The following is a 16,742-nucleotide window of genomic DNA, read 5'->3' on the forward strand; positions in this document are numbered from 1 at the left end:
TGTCACGACCGATGGATCAACCATCAAGATAGGTTGGCTTGGGTAAGCAGAAGAGGAAAACCCATTCCGTATCACAGAGTAGAGATTGATTATTTATTTAGTGTTAGCCAGGCAATCGGGTATGAAGTGTCACGGGAATGATGTAGGACTAGATAGGCTAACGGCATTCAGTCGAATGGCAACCCGTTTTCCATACGTTTGTTCACAGAATGTTGTTTCTGTCTGAATGGTTTCCATGCATAAAAGTGCATTCACCCATTAGGAGAGTAAATCGTAAAATATCTCATTCCTTAGGAAAAAGTAAAGAAAGTTAAAAACATCAAACATTTTAAAAAATAAGGAATAAGTAATTGCACTATGTAATAGGAGAACTTTTCAAAATCATACTAGCTACTTGGTAGAATACTGGTTTTAAACATCTTTTCATATTGAATTTATGAACGCTTGATTCCAATTATTTGTATGAAACATCGCAATCTCGATTTATGAAAAAATCCGAATTCCGAAAAAAGGCTTGTAGTACAAATTATTGTATGTGTTTTTGTTAACTTATTATAGTTGTTTTGAAAGTGGTATACTGGTTTTGAATATGTACACTCATGAAAATACTGTTTCTCCTGAAATACCCAGAAAACAACATAAATACCCAAAGAAAAGCAATTTTCGATCTTCTGGTTGCCTCGGAAGAGGAGGCAAAAGTCGGAAGGAAATAAAATCTAACGTCTGTTTGGACTTCAAGAGGGATTCAAGAGTGTGTTACTTAAGTGTAAAATAGTACACACACACAACATATATAAATTGTTACTCAATTTTGCAAGCTAATCCTCACCCAAGCCAGATAATAATCGATGTTCTCGTTCTTCCTTCCCGGGCCGGATTCAAAAACTTCGCAGGCCGTATGTTTGACATGTCTGTGCTACAACCTGCAATTTCTTATTTTGCTTGACTTGATTTACCCGTAGCCGGATAGTCCGTACTGTATACAGGCGAGAACGGTCCTGATGGGATTTGATAGCCGTTCTTGTTGTGTAGAGACTGACGCCGCTTCTATATACACCGGCGATGAGCAACCTGTTAGAGCTTCGGCCAATATTCAAAAGCAAGAACAAGTTGGCGGACCAAATTCAAAATCAACAACTGGTTGGCGCGCCACATTCCAAGATCCATTGATATAATAATGAATGTGATAAAGCTTCCTTTTATCCGGTCTGTTTCGAACTAGACGCATTGCTGGATTCTTGAACAGTGAATTAGGATTTTAATCCCAATTTTTCTTATTTTTGAGTGTTGAATTAATTTTGCACTTTTAATCTTAATAACATTTGATAAAATGGAGCTATTGGCTTAAAACTTTGAAACTAGATTCGCGGCGCAGGAACTAGACCACCTTGAGACCGGATGCCTGATATACACCATCGAGCAGCCCCTATGAAAATTTGAATATACTTAAAAGCTTTTTTTGTTTATTGTTTATTTATTTGTTTATATTTTAGCAGTATTAGCAGAAGGGATGCAAACGTTCCCGGTCTCTAATTATTTTTTCATATTAATGTTTTTATAATAAACACATAAATATGAACTGAATCACTCCTTATAACAAAAGCAATAACTGCTACTCCAAAAAGGCTGTCTGAATGGAATTATCAGAGCTTTCCAGCTTGGTTCTGTTCTCGATCTTTTTCTTCGCTAGATTTCGATGTCATTTGAACAGAACATTTAGGCTTTAGATAAGTTTAGTGGCAGATAGTTGAAGCGATATGAAGTATGTAATAGAGTTAAGTTTAATTTATTATTATATGTTTGTTGTAGTTTAGTCAAAACCAGTAGCAATAAAAAATCACCAAACACTTAGAACGTTACACACAGTAAGATACAGTCGCAGACAACTCTTTTCCAAATATTTTTTATACTCACACCAGCTTTTAGAAATTTTAGTATTATTTTTCTTTTGATAAAAAACGACTTTGATCAGCTTCCATAGTAAAAAAAATCACTTAGAACGTAAACAAATCCATCACCATACTCACAGCTCCTTTCCTGACTTATTTCGTAAAACTTACTAGCAATACAAAAACCCTTTTTCACCAAAAAAAAGCGATCTCCACAGGAAACCCTTTTCTCACGAACGACCAAGGCGCGGGCGAGCTCTTTCACTAGCCCAACACATCACCACACTGTCCGCAATCCATCGTGGCGAGTTTTCGGTTACATCGCTTTGAACTGTTGCTTCAGTTGTTTTTTCCCTGACTTGGCAAAAGCGGCCAACCGCCACCACCGATACCACGGGCACCTGGAAACATTGTTTGCTTTCCTGTTTGGGCGCACTTTGCCGATTTAAGCCGCCGCCACGGTGCAATGCTGCCTGATGCAACAACATACATCGTTCTCGGGTGCCGCCAAACCAAAAAAAAAAAGGGTTTCAGGGTGGCAGAAACAAGGCAAGGCACTTATACGACTCCTCTGCTGCGACTCTAAATGTTGCACTCGAATGTTTTAGCTTTTCTGCACCCTTCTCTCTTTCTTGCTCCGTAGCCCCTCAACGCCGTTTCCCTCCTCTTGTCCAAACCAACAAAACGCATCGTTGATGGAGGTCCGTGTGTTGCCCCGTTTTCTGCACCCGTGTCATTTCGGTCGTTTGACAAATCCGATTAATTGCCCAGCTTAGTGAAGGCACCTCCCGCAATGCCGGTGAAAGATAGTGGAGCAACACGGCGAACTAATACGTCAAACGTTGGCAACACGCGGCCAACTGCGGGTGTGGATCGTACCATTTATAGGGAGTCTGTGTCGCCCGAATGGTTTGTGGTACGCTATCGGGCCGATTTCCTATCGCATCGAGTGCCGGCGTGAAACCATTTTGCGTTATGATGGAGAAGCCGTTTTCGCTTCTTGCGGCGTTACGGAGCGTTATCGCGCGTTCGACCGCCCCGAATCAAAGCCGAAGAACTATAATTAAACCGTTTTTCACAGATTGTGTTAAATAATTGGTGAGGAGAAGAAATAATAAACAGGAAAAAAACCCTTACACAATCATTTTTTTATGGTGGTCAATGGCTTTCGGGAGTAGGATTTATCGTTCCACTCAGCGAGTTCCGCCTCTTTTCGACACAGGGAGTTAGGGAGACAGGTGCCGTGGAGTTGGTAAAGTAACCGTTTGCCACGTGCGTACCTTTCAGACAATCGGACGGAAGTATTGTTTTTTTTTGCCTGATGTGCATAAAAAAATAACCAAATTAATTTATTGAATAAATACATAAATAAATAAAAAGGGAAAAAATGTCACAAAGAAGGAGTTGAAAAGCCTTCTGTTCTTTATGATAAATGATATTAATTGTTCGATGGGTTTAGACACTGACTTGACCAAACATTAGCATTCGCTTCGAAACCATTAATTTCAGGCTGTTTTCCCTAACTGGCATTAGTCCGGGTGCGAAAGTGATTTCAATTCATCTGCTTTACTGTTTGCCAACGCAAACACACACGAGCTAAAGTTCATCGTCTCACACGTACAAAACCCAAGGATCGGTGGAATTCCGGTCCAGCATTGCCAAGAGAATGTCGTGCAAACGGCAATATGGAATGGAACGAACCCATCATAAACCATCGGCTAATCCTGCCGACAAATGGCAACCGGCTGAGATTGGCAAATCGTGTTGGGGGTTTGCCGTGAACGTTCTTTGCTGTTCCAGGGTTATGCCTTTAGGGTGGCCAAATAGATTGAACCAGTCGGGCCCTTGCGTGATGAAGTTTTTATTTCGTTGTGAGTCCCTTTTTTTGCTTTAGCGATCGGGCGCGTTTGAGGAAAGCCTAAGGGAATAGAGGATGATGGTTTAGTAGAAATTGCGCACCGAGCAGGATGACGAAGCGGACGACCAATGCTGTGCCACAGTTCAAACAACGATCTGATCATGAACGGACCGGTGACAGCTAGCGAGTGGAACAGCTTAGCGAAGGATTAAGGGATCGCCCGAAACCTCGATACGCGCGGTGCGCGCTCGCACCCAAAGTGTCTCGCGATCGACTCTCTGCGTCTGCGAGGTGCGGATTATGATTGTCGCAACGAGGCGGCCCGTCCGGGAGGTCACGGGAGAAGCAAACGGATTGGATTCGCTGGTCCAATGGCCTCCGGAGTCCCGGAGATTGAGACATGCATCGCTTCGGTGCCGGGCCCGGAGTCGGTCACATGATGTAAGCAGACAGCTGCCACTCGTACCGCGCGCTCGCACACACGCGGGAAAACTTTCACCGAATGAAAGGAAAAGTTGGTGAACTTTGCGCGCTGGCCCGGCGCAAGTGTGCTCACGGGCGCTTGTACGTTCGCCCTCCGAACCGGTTACGGCATCCTCTGCTCTCCTTTCCGGGTGCTTGCGAGAGCTGGCGGGCGTCAATCCTTGCAATCCCGGGCTGCAGTGAAGCCAGGGTTCGCCAGGGTTTTTGATCGGGGCAGGATTAGCTCGCTTCGCTTGTTTATGTGTTTATTTAATTTTTATTGCACCCGACTAATGCATCACCGCTAGCACAAAACGCTATAGTGCACGGGTGTAACGCCACTCCAGACACATCTTCAGCTTACACCGGGACTCGTGGAATATTGCGACGCCATTTTACCATCGCTTCTTCCTTTCCTTCTATTTCTTCTAATTTATACGACCGGTGGTGCACTACGGTTGCACTACGGTTGATTGCTTTTGCAAAGTTCGCAGCAATTTGACACACCATAAATCAGGGCTTGACGCTTGTTTGCTTCGTACGCGATCAGCCCATACGTGGTGGATACGTAATTTAAAATTGCTGACTTATTGCAGGCCACACGTTTTGGGTGATGCTCTATCGGCTGACTCATCATCAATGTGCTCAGGGTGGAAAAAAGAGGCAGGTGTTTATGTGTGGTTTTCTGCTTTGTTTTCCTTTTCCATGCGAAACCTAATACACTCAAGGCATCGAGCGAGCCCTCTAGGGACTCTAGCCCTCTAGCCCTCTGTGCTAGTGGAGTATATTGGACTTTGCAGTTTTGGTGCAATGTTGGATGATGTCATAGCAGTGAGAATCTTAAATTCGCATATTAGGAAGATCACAACAGGAACTCTTAATATTGTAAAGGTACAATTAAATAACTTGTTATAGAATTTCGCAAGTTTTGTTATTTTTAAAACCCCATAATCCATAAGTTTTTTCCAGTCAATCAATTATTTAAAAAATACAATTATTTAATTGTATTGTTTTGTTTTTTATTAAAATATAAATTTTCTGTCAATAAAAGCTTAACTTTGTAGCTTAACTTAAAATGCTTTTGATAGTAATACCTAACAAAGGTAAGCTCCTAATTAATTCCTAATATATTATGGATACGCTAGGTATAGTAAAATCATTTGATATTATGAATAAAAATATGAAATAAAAATAGAACCATTTATCCAAATACCGACAAACAAATGACACTAAATCGCAAAATTGTACAGTTCGATTCTTCTAGGATTAAAATTTCTCTAATGTAAAGAGAGTCTAAAGAGAGTTCTAGGAATCAGAATAGCAAAATTCCCATGAATTGAATTGAATGTACTATGAATTTGAATGTACTAGTAGCGATTAGCGCCATCTGAAGAGCAATCGCTACACTCCTGGCGTCGTTTCTAAATTCCCCACTTTCTAGTGTCACCCTGTGGTAGTGTAAATCAGTCTAGATAGCGTTACTATGTAGATAATAGTAAGCAGTACTACGCATACGATACGAGCGTTTGGATGCGCCGGTCGTCGTTCTCTAATCCTTCGACTGCCGATCACTTAGGATGCAACAAGGGATTATACGTATCACCAAATCTTTTTACAATTACATTACATCGTGTAAATCCTACATTCTAAAGCTCAATTTAGGTTCGGGTCGTTTCCTGTGCGACGAGTTGATGATGTCCAGTTGACGATCTCAGTACATACATAAGAGCAGTTCTTGATAATAATCTTGGTAAATCATTTTCGGTTTTTAGCCACTTTTGGAATGAAAAAAACATTAAATGATATTTGTATTGATGGAATTGACTGCGCCACAAATACCATACCGTAAGGTTATCTGACGTAAGCGCTTTGCGCTACTAAAGCTCAGCCATTAAACAGAAGCAGAGACGAACCACATCCCAAGATTTCATATTCATTTCCTATGTCATTGTACTCAAAATTGCCGTTATGGCCATCTGTCGCGACGCCGACCAAACCGTTCGGATCAGGAAGTTACCACCGTGTTACAAGTGCGATGTCCGCTATTAAAACAAGCTCTAGCTTTTGACCGACAAAGGCTCGCTTGTCACAACACCAGAACAAACGACACACAAAGACGCTGCAGAAACGGTGGAATTTCGATCAAACCGATCGGCCCACACGCTTCGCTCGGGTTCGATTCCAACCCGCAACGAATGAAACGACGATCGAAACAGTAACAGAGCATTCGCCCACGAATTCCCCCGGTGTAGCAGAACTTGCACCGGCTCACGATCACGAGACCATTCATCGCGAGCAATGGTTTTCGTCGGAGTATAAATAATCATCCAGCGAAACCCACTCGCTATGGTCGCCGGTCGGTCAGATTTCCGCACTCGGTCCGCGGACGTGAACGAAGGGAGAGAATTTGTAATGTCAAGCTGGAAGCGCATCGGTTGTAAACACGCTTCACACGCGGCCACAGCCCACGTTTGCGAGTCATCTCAACGATGACGACGACCACCGTGCACAACAGCGAGCGCTTTCAGAAGCAGCAGCCCGGGGGACTAGTCGGGGCATTCGAGCAAGAAGCGTCACTTCTGGAAGTACGTGTCTTGGGCCTGCGGCATCTGTGGTTTTTTCTTTTCCATTTTTTTTTCGTTTTTCCTCATCATTTGCGTGTGATCCCGGCGGGATACATCTCAATTTCACAGCGCATCCCTTTGGATTTGGCTGCGTGATTGTATTTTTATCTTGCCCAGTCCGCTTCTACCAATGCTGCGGTATTGCCGCCACCGGCAAAAGGGTCATTTGGTAATTGGATCGAGACCACATCAATTCTGCCAGTAGCGGACAGGAGAGGGGGGGGGGGGGGGGAAATTTTTTTTCTTTTTGCACAAGCTAAAATTCTCAATTATCCACCCAGCAGGAAATCATCGGGAAGAAATCGGATACACGCTGTAATCGCGTATCTACCGTACCTTTTGATGCCCTTGTGCGGTGAAAGTCTTACCTTTTAGGCATGGTGGATAGAATGTGATGCGATTATTCCTTCATCTTTTCCGCCTGTAATGGATCACGCGGTCGGATCAGCAACAAGGATCAGCATACACGCGTATCGGCTCATTGCTAAATATGCTTTAAAGGACGTGTTTAAGCAAAACGGGATTATAATCGAGCTACCCGCATCTTAACCGTACGCATTCTTTCATCCAAGCTCGATTAAGTTTTTTAAGCTCAAACTTTTTCCTCAGTGTCGGAAGCCTAAAGATTCCCCTCTTCGGGGGGAAAAACTATCTTGTCCTGTCGCATGCAGACAAATCGTACCGATTAGCAAAACTGAGCGTATAGATAAGGACCGGAAAACCAGATGCAAACCGATCCCTTCTTCGTTTTTTCTTGGCCAGACGCTAGCCAAGATCATCATCACCCCATGAGGAAATCGTCTTAAGCTGCACTTCTTTCGCTTCGTTTGCAGCTTATTGCCGCACATGACATACGACGCTGGTGCGATCGGGCGATTAAATGAGCACTCTCCTATCCTTCCCAGGGCCGTACACCAAACACCCGGCACACGCACACGCTTCGGTGTGGAATTTCGATTGGATACTTCCTCATGTTTTCCTGCTGACCGAATGACCAGCCAGCAAGATGCGGTGGTGTCGGTGGCGACAACATAGTTCGACCCCCATTGGCGCCAGCTTTTGTCTCGATCTCATCCGTTTTTGCGTTGTGTGAAGCTGGGCTTTTTGCTGGCGTTCCATGGCTGTACCGGCCAAGCTAGTCTAGGTAAGACCGGATAGCGTTAAAGCTTCACCGTAGCGTGTGTAAAAGACGATCCCTTACGGGCACAATGCTGTCGTTTAATTTTGTTTTTACGATCGTTAAGCCTTCCCTGCTTTCGAAACGTGGCGAGGGAGGGCCAAGAATTAATGAGTATTGTTCTATGGAAGAAACGATGGTTGTGGGTGAAGTTCATGTTACAACCGCAGCGTCCACGGAAGAACGGGTCGAGCTAAAATTACGGACATGGCAAGTGGTTGGCTCATTATTCTGTAGAATGAGCTAACGGAAAATTGTTGGAAATTGGAAATTTGTTTAAATCACTTTACGCTCACAATTTCTTTCAACTATGATGTGTGTGATTTTTTTTTATTTAACCCCATACCCATACTGACGATGAGTTCATGAAATATGTATGCTCTGTTACAAAGCAAGTTTGGCATCCAAACAATCCACCTGTACACACGTTTGATGGTCACTTGCTAACCTTCAAGGCAGGGGTTACAAACAGACGGTACGATGGTAGCAGTAAAGTTATCTTATGACCTACCGGATAACAATAAACAAGCGAAACTCTGTCACGTTACTGTACCACACCGACTGGAAGGAAAGTTCTTTTTTTTCCTCAAAAACTTTTTTCAACACTTCAACACCACAGCGTACACTACCGACTGGAACACACCGAGGAAGTGACATTCGGCGAGACTCGAGCTAAAAAGTAAAACAGTAGCAGACATGTTTTACTAGAAAACACTCCACAAAAAACGGGAGATAAATGTAGAAATAAAAGAAGGCATGGAGGCATAAACAGCACTGCATATGGAGGAAGTTTGATATGATTTACCAAAACACCTACCCCAAACATTACGACTCAATTTGTACGCATTTTAGCACGAAGAAGGGAAGGAATGAAACAAAAAAAAACATTTTTGCTTATTAAACAGCTCACCTCTCAAACTTCCTTTCTCCGATGTTTTGGCTATCGGTTTAGTAGTATCCGTATAGCCAGAAGGGAACGCATTACTATCCGTCGTTAAAAAAACAAGAAATTCTTGTCTACACTTTCTCTGGCGTCACTTGGTGTGTTAAACTATAATCCTTTTTTCACGCACGTTACCTGAACTGTTACTTTGGAGGTAACTTGTAGCAAACAAAAAACACTCTCTCCCACACATACACACACTTGGTAGGGAACTAGCACCACCCGCTCCGTACCTTAGTGGGAGGCTACCGGATTAATGCTAACCCTTTGCACTTTCCGTCCAACTGTGGAATTCACTCTCACTTCACTCACGCACAATTTGCATATACGGTTGACAAAACTAAGTAATAGCAGCGGCAATCCACTCCACACGCACCGGTGCGCTTTCGTTGGGTCACCCTTTTGGATCGCTCTTTTCGCGCCCTTTCAAACCAACGCTAAACCTTGCTCACGCTGTTGCCGTTGGATTCTGGATGCTGCAACGAAACACGTCGGGAACCTCCAACACCCGGTCCTGTCGCGATCGATTATGCGGAGCGGCAAATTGATCTTACGATCGAGGGCAGAAGCAGAAAAACCCAACCACCCTGGTTCGCGAACTGCGCAAAACTGAACGCGTGCGTTGTGTTTTGCGCGATCGAGGATCGCGATCTTCGTTCGAGAGTGAGCAATGCTCGCGCGAGCGGCAATGGTGAAATGATCGGAATGAGCGGATTCGTAAGGAATTTGCTCTGTTGTTATTTTATCTCTTTCTCGCTAGCCAGCTGTTCACTCCGTTCCATGCTGCAGGGAAGCAATAATGTTATGAAGAATAATTTAATTAGATGAAAAATTAAGATTTTTACATTAACTTTTAATAATGTACCATAATTTTTTAAATTGTTTAAGAGTCAGGGCTTGTCTTGTGCGTATTATTTGCCACAGTACGTGTTGGGGTGGAAATTACTCCAACCATAGCGCTAGGGGGATTGGGGGATCTTTGAGTTATGTTGAGTATGCGTCGGTTTTACTCTTTCTCTCTTTTGCTTTTACATCTCTCGTTGAGAGTAACGGTTTGCATCGCGATCGCAGTAAAAGAGATTGCAGGGTTTTCGAATATAAGCTCTAAAGTTGAATCCATCTTTTGATTCTTGTCAAGTTGAACTGGAATTATTGAGGAAGATAGAAATTGAATTATTACACATTTGACACATCTTTCAATTAAGAAAACTTTAGGAATATGCGATTTTTGAATACTTTCTTCTTCTTTCTTGGCCTGCTCATGGTGTAGCACGTCGCGAAGACATGGCCAGGTCGCCAAACCGTTTCCAGGAAACTCGGTCCAGGGTTGCAGTCCTCCATCTACGGCTGCATCCGTTCTTCGACTCCACCTGATCCAACGAACTCGCTGTGCTCCTCTATGTCTCGTGCCTCTGACGAGCACCTTTCTAGTGGAGCATAAGTCGGGCACCCTCATCACGTGCCCCAATCATAGTATCCTTCCGGCTTTGACAACCGTCGGGATATCTGCACTGCCAAGCAGCTCATCTAGCTCATACCGCCAATGATAGCCCTTAGCAATCGCCGGTCTAAAAAGGCGAGCCCATCCGGTAGCATAGCCCAAGACTCAGGATTGATCTTCAGGATTGCAGGAGTTTGTGAAGCCCGTAGTTAGCTCAATTTCCCTGAACAATGCACTTTCGCATTTCGCTGCTCGTGTTGTTGTTGAAGGTAGGAGAACTCCTCTACCAACTCGAGATCGTCGGAATATTATTTTACATACAGTCAATTTTACCTGAAAAACATCGATAACATGACGCAAACTATTCTTACATATTCCACTTCAACTTGAAAAGAATCTAGAATTGGTTCCGATTTTTTTAAATTTTACTTCTAAAACCCCTGTATGCTCACGAGACAATCCAAACAAACTTAGCTCAGTCTTCTCAGCTGCCAATTGCAATGCTTTCTCTCCATCTCGATCTCTTTACGCGTCGATCCGAAAAACAACCCCTAACACCTCGCTTGTCTCCACTGAGATGTTATGAAAGCTTTCCTTTGGTGCACGCATACCCTACCAAACCTACCTCCGTAGGTTCCTCCATCAAAACGTGATGACGCAGCCTCCGTGCAAGTGAACGTGGTGATCGTGGCGTCATATGAGCATGCCGTACCCTTTCAGTTTAGGCATCAGTGAAAATCGAAAATGATGCACTATTCATCACCCGCGTGATCACCTCCCCCCGGCCGGCCAGGCTATCGGCGACGACATCAAGTCGACCACCGGTGGCGATTCTTGAGGATCGCTCGGCTAATTACCGTCCCGATGGCACCATCGTTCGAGCGTACGTACGAAGTACTGGCACGGTTGGATAATCATCATCATAGACGCGAATGGCGCGTATGGGATTCATCGAAAGAAAACGCACGGAATGAAAGGGCACCCAACAGCACACACGAGCTACTCAACATCATCCCGCAAAAAGGTCTCAAACCGAGTGCTCACCCATCAGGTGAAGTGGACAATCTCTTCAACTACCCCTTGGGTGGGATCCGGTGCGCGTTAAAGCAACATGTTGGTTATGTTTCTGTAATTTGAGGTCTGTAGCGAAATTATCCGGCCAAATTCGTCCCTACCTTGGACATCGACCGACGGGCACGCACACCGGATGGTTTGACGATGACTGCTTGAATAAGACACCGGCGGTGTTGATATGCACTAATGAGACAGTTTTGTTCGTTACGACCGTTTAATGGCCGGCAATGGGTAGTAATTTGGAGTCCGGGTGAATTGTTTCGTTACTCGCCACCAAAACCCCCCAAACGGCACACCGACTACGTTGGGTAAACACATATTATCCCATGTGTGCCGGTACATTGTGGACGCGATAAAACAATGCTGAGTGAATTATGGTTGTGGGCTGTTGCATTAAAGCATGGCAATTGGATCAACTGCAAAATGGAAAGGAAAAATAACCTAGCATATGTGCATTCATTATATAGTTCCCGTGATGGAAGGTAGAGTTGTTTGAGAGTAGTGTTTTTAAACTTGTTTATATTGGAGGAAAAAACATCATTTTCCACCTGCATGACTTTGGTCGACACAACAATAAATAACTTCATTTTTTTATTCCACTAATCCTGTAGCTTCCTGCTTCTTTTTTTTAATCCAATAACCGTTTCAGAGAATTATGGAGATCAACTACAATACCACGATGCAATCAACCCGGTAAAACATATGTTTACAAACACTCTTATGAGGTTGTCATCGGCATGGCAATCCCATTTAAATGCAAATATCCAACGCAACGCATTATTCCGGCACGATCTGGTCGTGCTTGAGCAGTCGGCAACAGATAACATTTATGTATATCAATGGATCGGCTTTTTCCAACACCTTCCAATGATTTTGACCGATTTCGATGGTAGCTTTGGTTCGGATGGTGAATAATTTTTGAGTGTTTTACCTTCCAATAAATAACAAAATTATCGTTCACACTTGGCACAGCCCGCAGAGGACGCGCGAACGAACCGGTCCTATCGCCATTTGTATCGCACAAGAAATGGAGAAAAATAAAAGCAACTAAAACCCAATCCTAATCCCCTGCATGCGGCACGCGGGATATTATTAACGTTCACTACAGGTATCCTACCGGCAAACCTTCGGTGAAAGTAGTTCACACGATTAGAGCGGCATTTGGGCAGGACAAAAGCAAACAAAACAAACAAAAAATAAACCAGGAAGAAACAATATTAACAACAACCGTTTCAAATGATATATTGAAATAAAAAAAAAAGCGTATGTAGCATAATACGAAACTCCCGTTAGTGAAAACGCTAATACCTATCGGAGCTCCAAAGAAATGAGGGTACGCAAAAAAGGTTAATCTTGCAAAAATAAAGGATTTATGGAAGTGAGTGAACAAAGCACAACAGAAAAAAAATAAATAATCCAACCATCCAGCCACAGGCTCCAATATCGCGGGCCACCGACCCGCGGGATGTTTCGTGAGCTTTTATTCGTGAACGATTTACGCGGTAGCCGCACACCACACCTGTGGGGTCCTAGCCCGGACACACGTGCACCACCCATCGGGTTCGATCCAGTAAAGAACCGTAAATAAACCGGCAATAAAAGTCACCAACTAGGCACCCCCGGGTGGGATTCCTGGGTGTGTGAATTGAGGCATCAACGTGTCATCCCGGAGGTCTCGTACGCGAACGCACCGCCAGCGCACCCATAACGGAATCCAAGGTATCTGCCGTATCCGTATCGAATCCAAAATTCTTGCAATCAATTTTGCAAATATTTCAAAATTATGTCGGTTTATTTTCGAACCCTCGGCGTGTCGGGTGATGGTTTTTTTTAAATGGTTATTTTTATGCGCCCGCCCGCCTGGCGAAGATGCGCCCGGGACGAACGCATTCGTGTATCAAATTGTAGCGATAAATATTGCCAGCGCAATCTGCGAACCGCTAGGGCAACCCGCTGGCAGTACGAATGGTGCTGGTGCCAACATTTCTACCTTGCTTCTCATACTCCTCCAACACGCATCACGTCCGTACCGGTGTTCGGTGGTGGCGCGAAAGTGATTGCGCAGGTTTTTTTGTCCCGGAATTCCACGCGGAAATTGAAGCCCGCGGGTCGGGAAAGCTGGTCCCGGTGTGTGCGCACATTAACGGTGCGAAAAGTAAGATTAATCATTGATATGATTACAATTTTTAGCCTTCCCCCGGCTGGCGCCATTAGCGTCATGGGCGCCCCGAATGCAATTCCGCGTGCTGTGCGGTGTGTAATGCCATCGCGCCATTGCACCGGGTGCATTCCATGCGCGTGTAGTCACGCGCTTTCGTGGTTCGTTCGGTGCGCAGTATGTATTGATCCGGTATGGACGGATCCGTTTTTGGAACGTCAATTAGATGTTTCCGAGAAGTGCAACAATGTGTTATGCGTTGTTGTTTTTTTGTTCATTGTAAATTATTAAAACAAATGGTAATAATCTTTATTAAACTATTTTTGTTCTTTGAATATCTTATTTTAAAATAGTATAAAAAATACTAAAATAACGACAAGATAAAATTGGTCTTGCGTAAAAAATTCAAAAACATTGACAAAATGGTACAAAAATCCTTGAGAAATGTAAAAAATATATAGTTACATCGCGTGACAGTAAATTTATTAAAGAATTAAAAAAATCTTAACCTGGAAATAAATTACATAATATTCCTAATCCATTTCTTTATTTAAGGGACTACTTGCAAAGTACGGCATACGAAATCGATCTTGACAAGGTCCGAAATGATCAAGGTCTTAAATCTTGGATCATAATTTACTTTGAGTTCGAAACCTTTGAATAGCGCAATCTCTCACATTCCATTCAGAGCTTTAATCACTAGGATTGATTCTAATTTAAGTTTCATTCCTTGTCCAGTGAACCCATTTTGCCATTGGTATTTGTTTCTTAGCGTAATGTCAAATGTCAGCTGGAATAGACAAATGAAAATAAAAGCAAAATAGACGCTTATTTAATCTACACATTCCATTACTAAACTGCTTTCGACCGTTCGTCCAAGCGAATCATACAAATGCAATTCAATTATCTGCTGTCTTGGATTTTGCTCATTCGTGGTACGGCCTTTCGGGGCTTGGTATGAAGGAGCAAATGACGCGAGCATGGAAAACTATCACTAGAAAAATTACTTCTGCCAGCTGCAATCACTTATCTGGAGTGCTTTATTTTACTAACAGGCGAGACTATGAAATTTCCTACTTGTTGCAGTTGATGTATGGCTTTGGTGAAGGTATCGAAGCGATTCGTAACCAACCTAAGTAGATCGGAATGTCCAGTTCGATGTAATTGATTGCGAATGAATTAATACGATTATATACGCGTTAATTGATTGACTAAATGCGAGCAATTTGTCATACAATCAATTCAGTGTGCAATAAAAGTTGTGTCAAACTAGCTTAATTCACTGTATAAATAACACAGCACAAACAGTCTTCAAAAAGGGAATAATCATTTTAAAGTAATTGAAAAAGGATAAGTAACATAAAACACTAATGAAGTATACAAAGTTAAAAAATATGATAAACATTGACCTAAACTTTGTAGAACTTATCAGTCTAGCTTCGATCACGCGACTAGCTGAGTCAGACAAAATCAAGAAACGTTGCCACCTGTGGTGAATGATCGACTGGTGACCCAATCAAAGCTGCAATGGAACACCCTGGGGTATTAGCGACAGTAGGACAAAACAAAAAATCTGTTCCTCGCATCACCAAGAATTTGACGTCAATATTTCACAACCCAAGAACGCGGGAGGTCCACGTGCACTCGCGATTAAATTATTTGTAACCGCCCTCAAACACTGCAAAATGGCTTCCAGTTCCTTTGTTTTTCTCAAACCAACCCTATCACCATGAGCAGCAGTTAGGTGATTAATAAAACTAACAAACTGTTTACACATGTTTGCCGCAGTGCCTGTTAGACCGTTTTGTAGTACCGTTGAACGTCCACTTTCAATGGGCGATGTGATAGTCTGTCTGGCTCCCTACTAAACACATCGTTGTCGCCGGTACTAGGTTGGGCTGTGTAAGGGCCAACATGCTTCACAGCTTTCTTCATTGCCCAGTTTCACTGTCATCGGCTGGGTGGGTGTATATCGGCTTGATTGCAGGGGAGAATTGATTTAAAGACCCGACCTGATTGCCGTTCCCAGTCATCAGCTCTTGGGCGACAACGTCTCCGAACATTTTTACATGTCGACCGTCGCGGAACGGAACCTTCGAAGGGCAGCTGAATGCATCGTGTGGTTAGTTTCTTAGCAAATTGCGAGTCCTACAACTCCAGGCGGCGATGCTGCCCGTTTGCTGGTATAGTAAAGTGCAGCCCTGTGCAATTATTAATTGCCCTCATGAAAGTCGATAATTTAATTTGATTAAAAGGTAGTCCCATGCGATAGGCACAATCGCGTGATGAGTGGAGAGTGAATGAAAGATGAAAAGGGTGTTCACAACGGGTGGGTGTGTTGACGGTTTCTTATGATCACGGATGATGATGCCTAGCGAGGTCACTCGCAACGTTGATGAGCTACCAAAATCAACCAGAGTGACCAGTACTTCCTTCACAGCAGTAATTATGAAACGTTCCGTTGTGACTCCACCTCTCAATGGGGTTTTTGCAATGATTTACGTTACCCAAAATTTGACTAATACGAAACAGGAAGCTGCAGACAACGTAAAAGTGTCTGCCCAGGTCCATAAGTGCTCATCTGCCCGAAGCGTTCGAAGCCAAGTTGACAGTTCCTTTGCCATCGCAAGTTGACAAATGAACCGGATGGTAATTATTATCACATTACGCGTCCAGCTGCATTGTACACTGAGAAGTTTTCGTATTTGTTGTTTTTTTTAACGCATGTAAAGAGAAAAATTGTGGTGAGAATATCTAAAAATTAGACAGTGATTAATTGATCATTTCGGGATTTACGAAAAGAAAATAACCAAATGTGTTTCTTGTGTTTTTTTAATGAAAGTTTCCTTTTTAAATCCATTTGTTTATTATTTTCAAGTTGAACTTAAACAATTTTGAGATGTAGAATCTTTATTCTTGCTAGATCTTATTTAAAATTATTGTAATTCTTTGCGAAACTTTCTCTACTGACACCTCCACAATTTTCTATAAGAACCTAATAAAACCTCGCAAAATATTCCATATCTATCTGTATATATTTTAATTTATTTTGAAAACAATCCAGACACTTTTGATCTTGAACTAGACAACCGTGTATAAAAGCTTACTCTACTTTA

The 16,742-nt window shown here is 43.0% G+C and overlaps 2 protein-coding genes across 4 annotated transcripts in view; one reads left to right on the top strand and one right to left on the bottom strand.

Moving 5' to 3' along the window:
- Nucleotides 1-16,742, top strand: part of LOC125761714 (probable proline--tRNA ligase, mitochondrial) — a 289,722-nt gene that overhangs the window by 23,600 nt on the left and 249,380 nt on the right. The window lies entirely within an intron of this gene.
- Nucleotides 1-16,742, bottom strand: part of LOC125761739 (ras-related and estrogen-regulated growth inhibitor-like) — a 46,868-nt gene that overhangs the window by 13,762 nt on the left and 16,364 nt on the right. Inside the window, exon 1 of one of the 3 annotated variants that reach the window (XM_049423187.1) lies at nt 9,187-9,627. The exons of 1 other annotated variant lie outside the window; for it this stretch is intronic. The gene's annotated coding sequence lies outside the window, so the exon portion shown is untranslated. Of the gene's footprint in view, nt 1-8,920; nt 9,628-16,742 lie in introns of those variants that run through there. One more of the 3 variants, XM_049423186.1, reaches the window with a different exon arrangement.

This window comes from Anopheles funestus, chromosome 2RL (assembly GCF_943734845.2).
Source record: "Anopheles funestus chromosome 2RL, idAnoFuneDA-416_04, whole genome shotgun sequence".
Classification (NCBI taxonomy): domain Eukaryota; kingdom Metazoa; phylum Arthropoda; class Insecta; order Diptera; family Culicidae; genus Anopheles; species Anopheles funestus.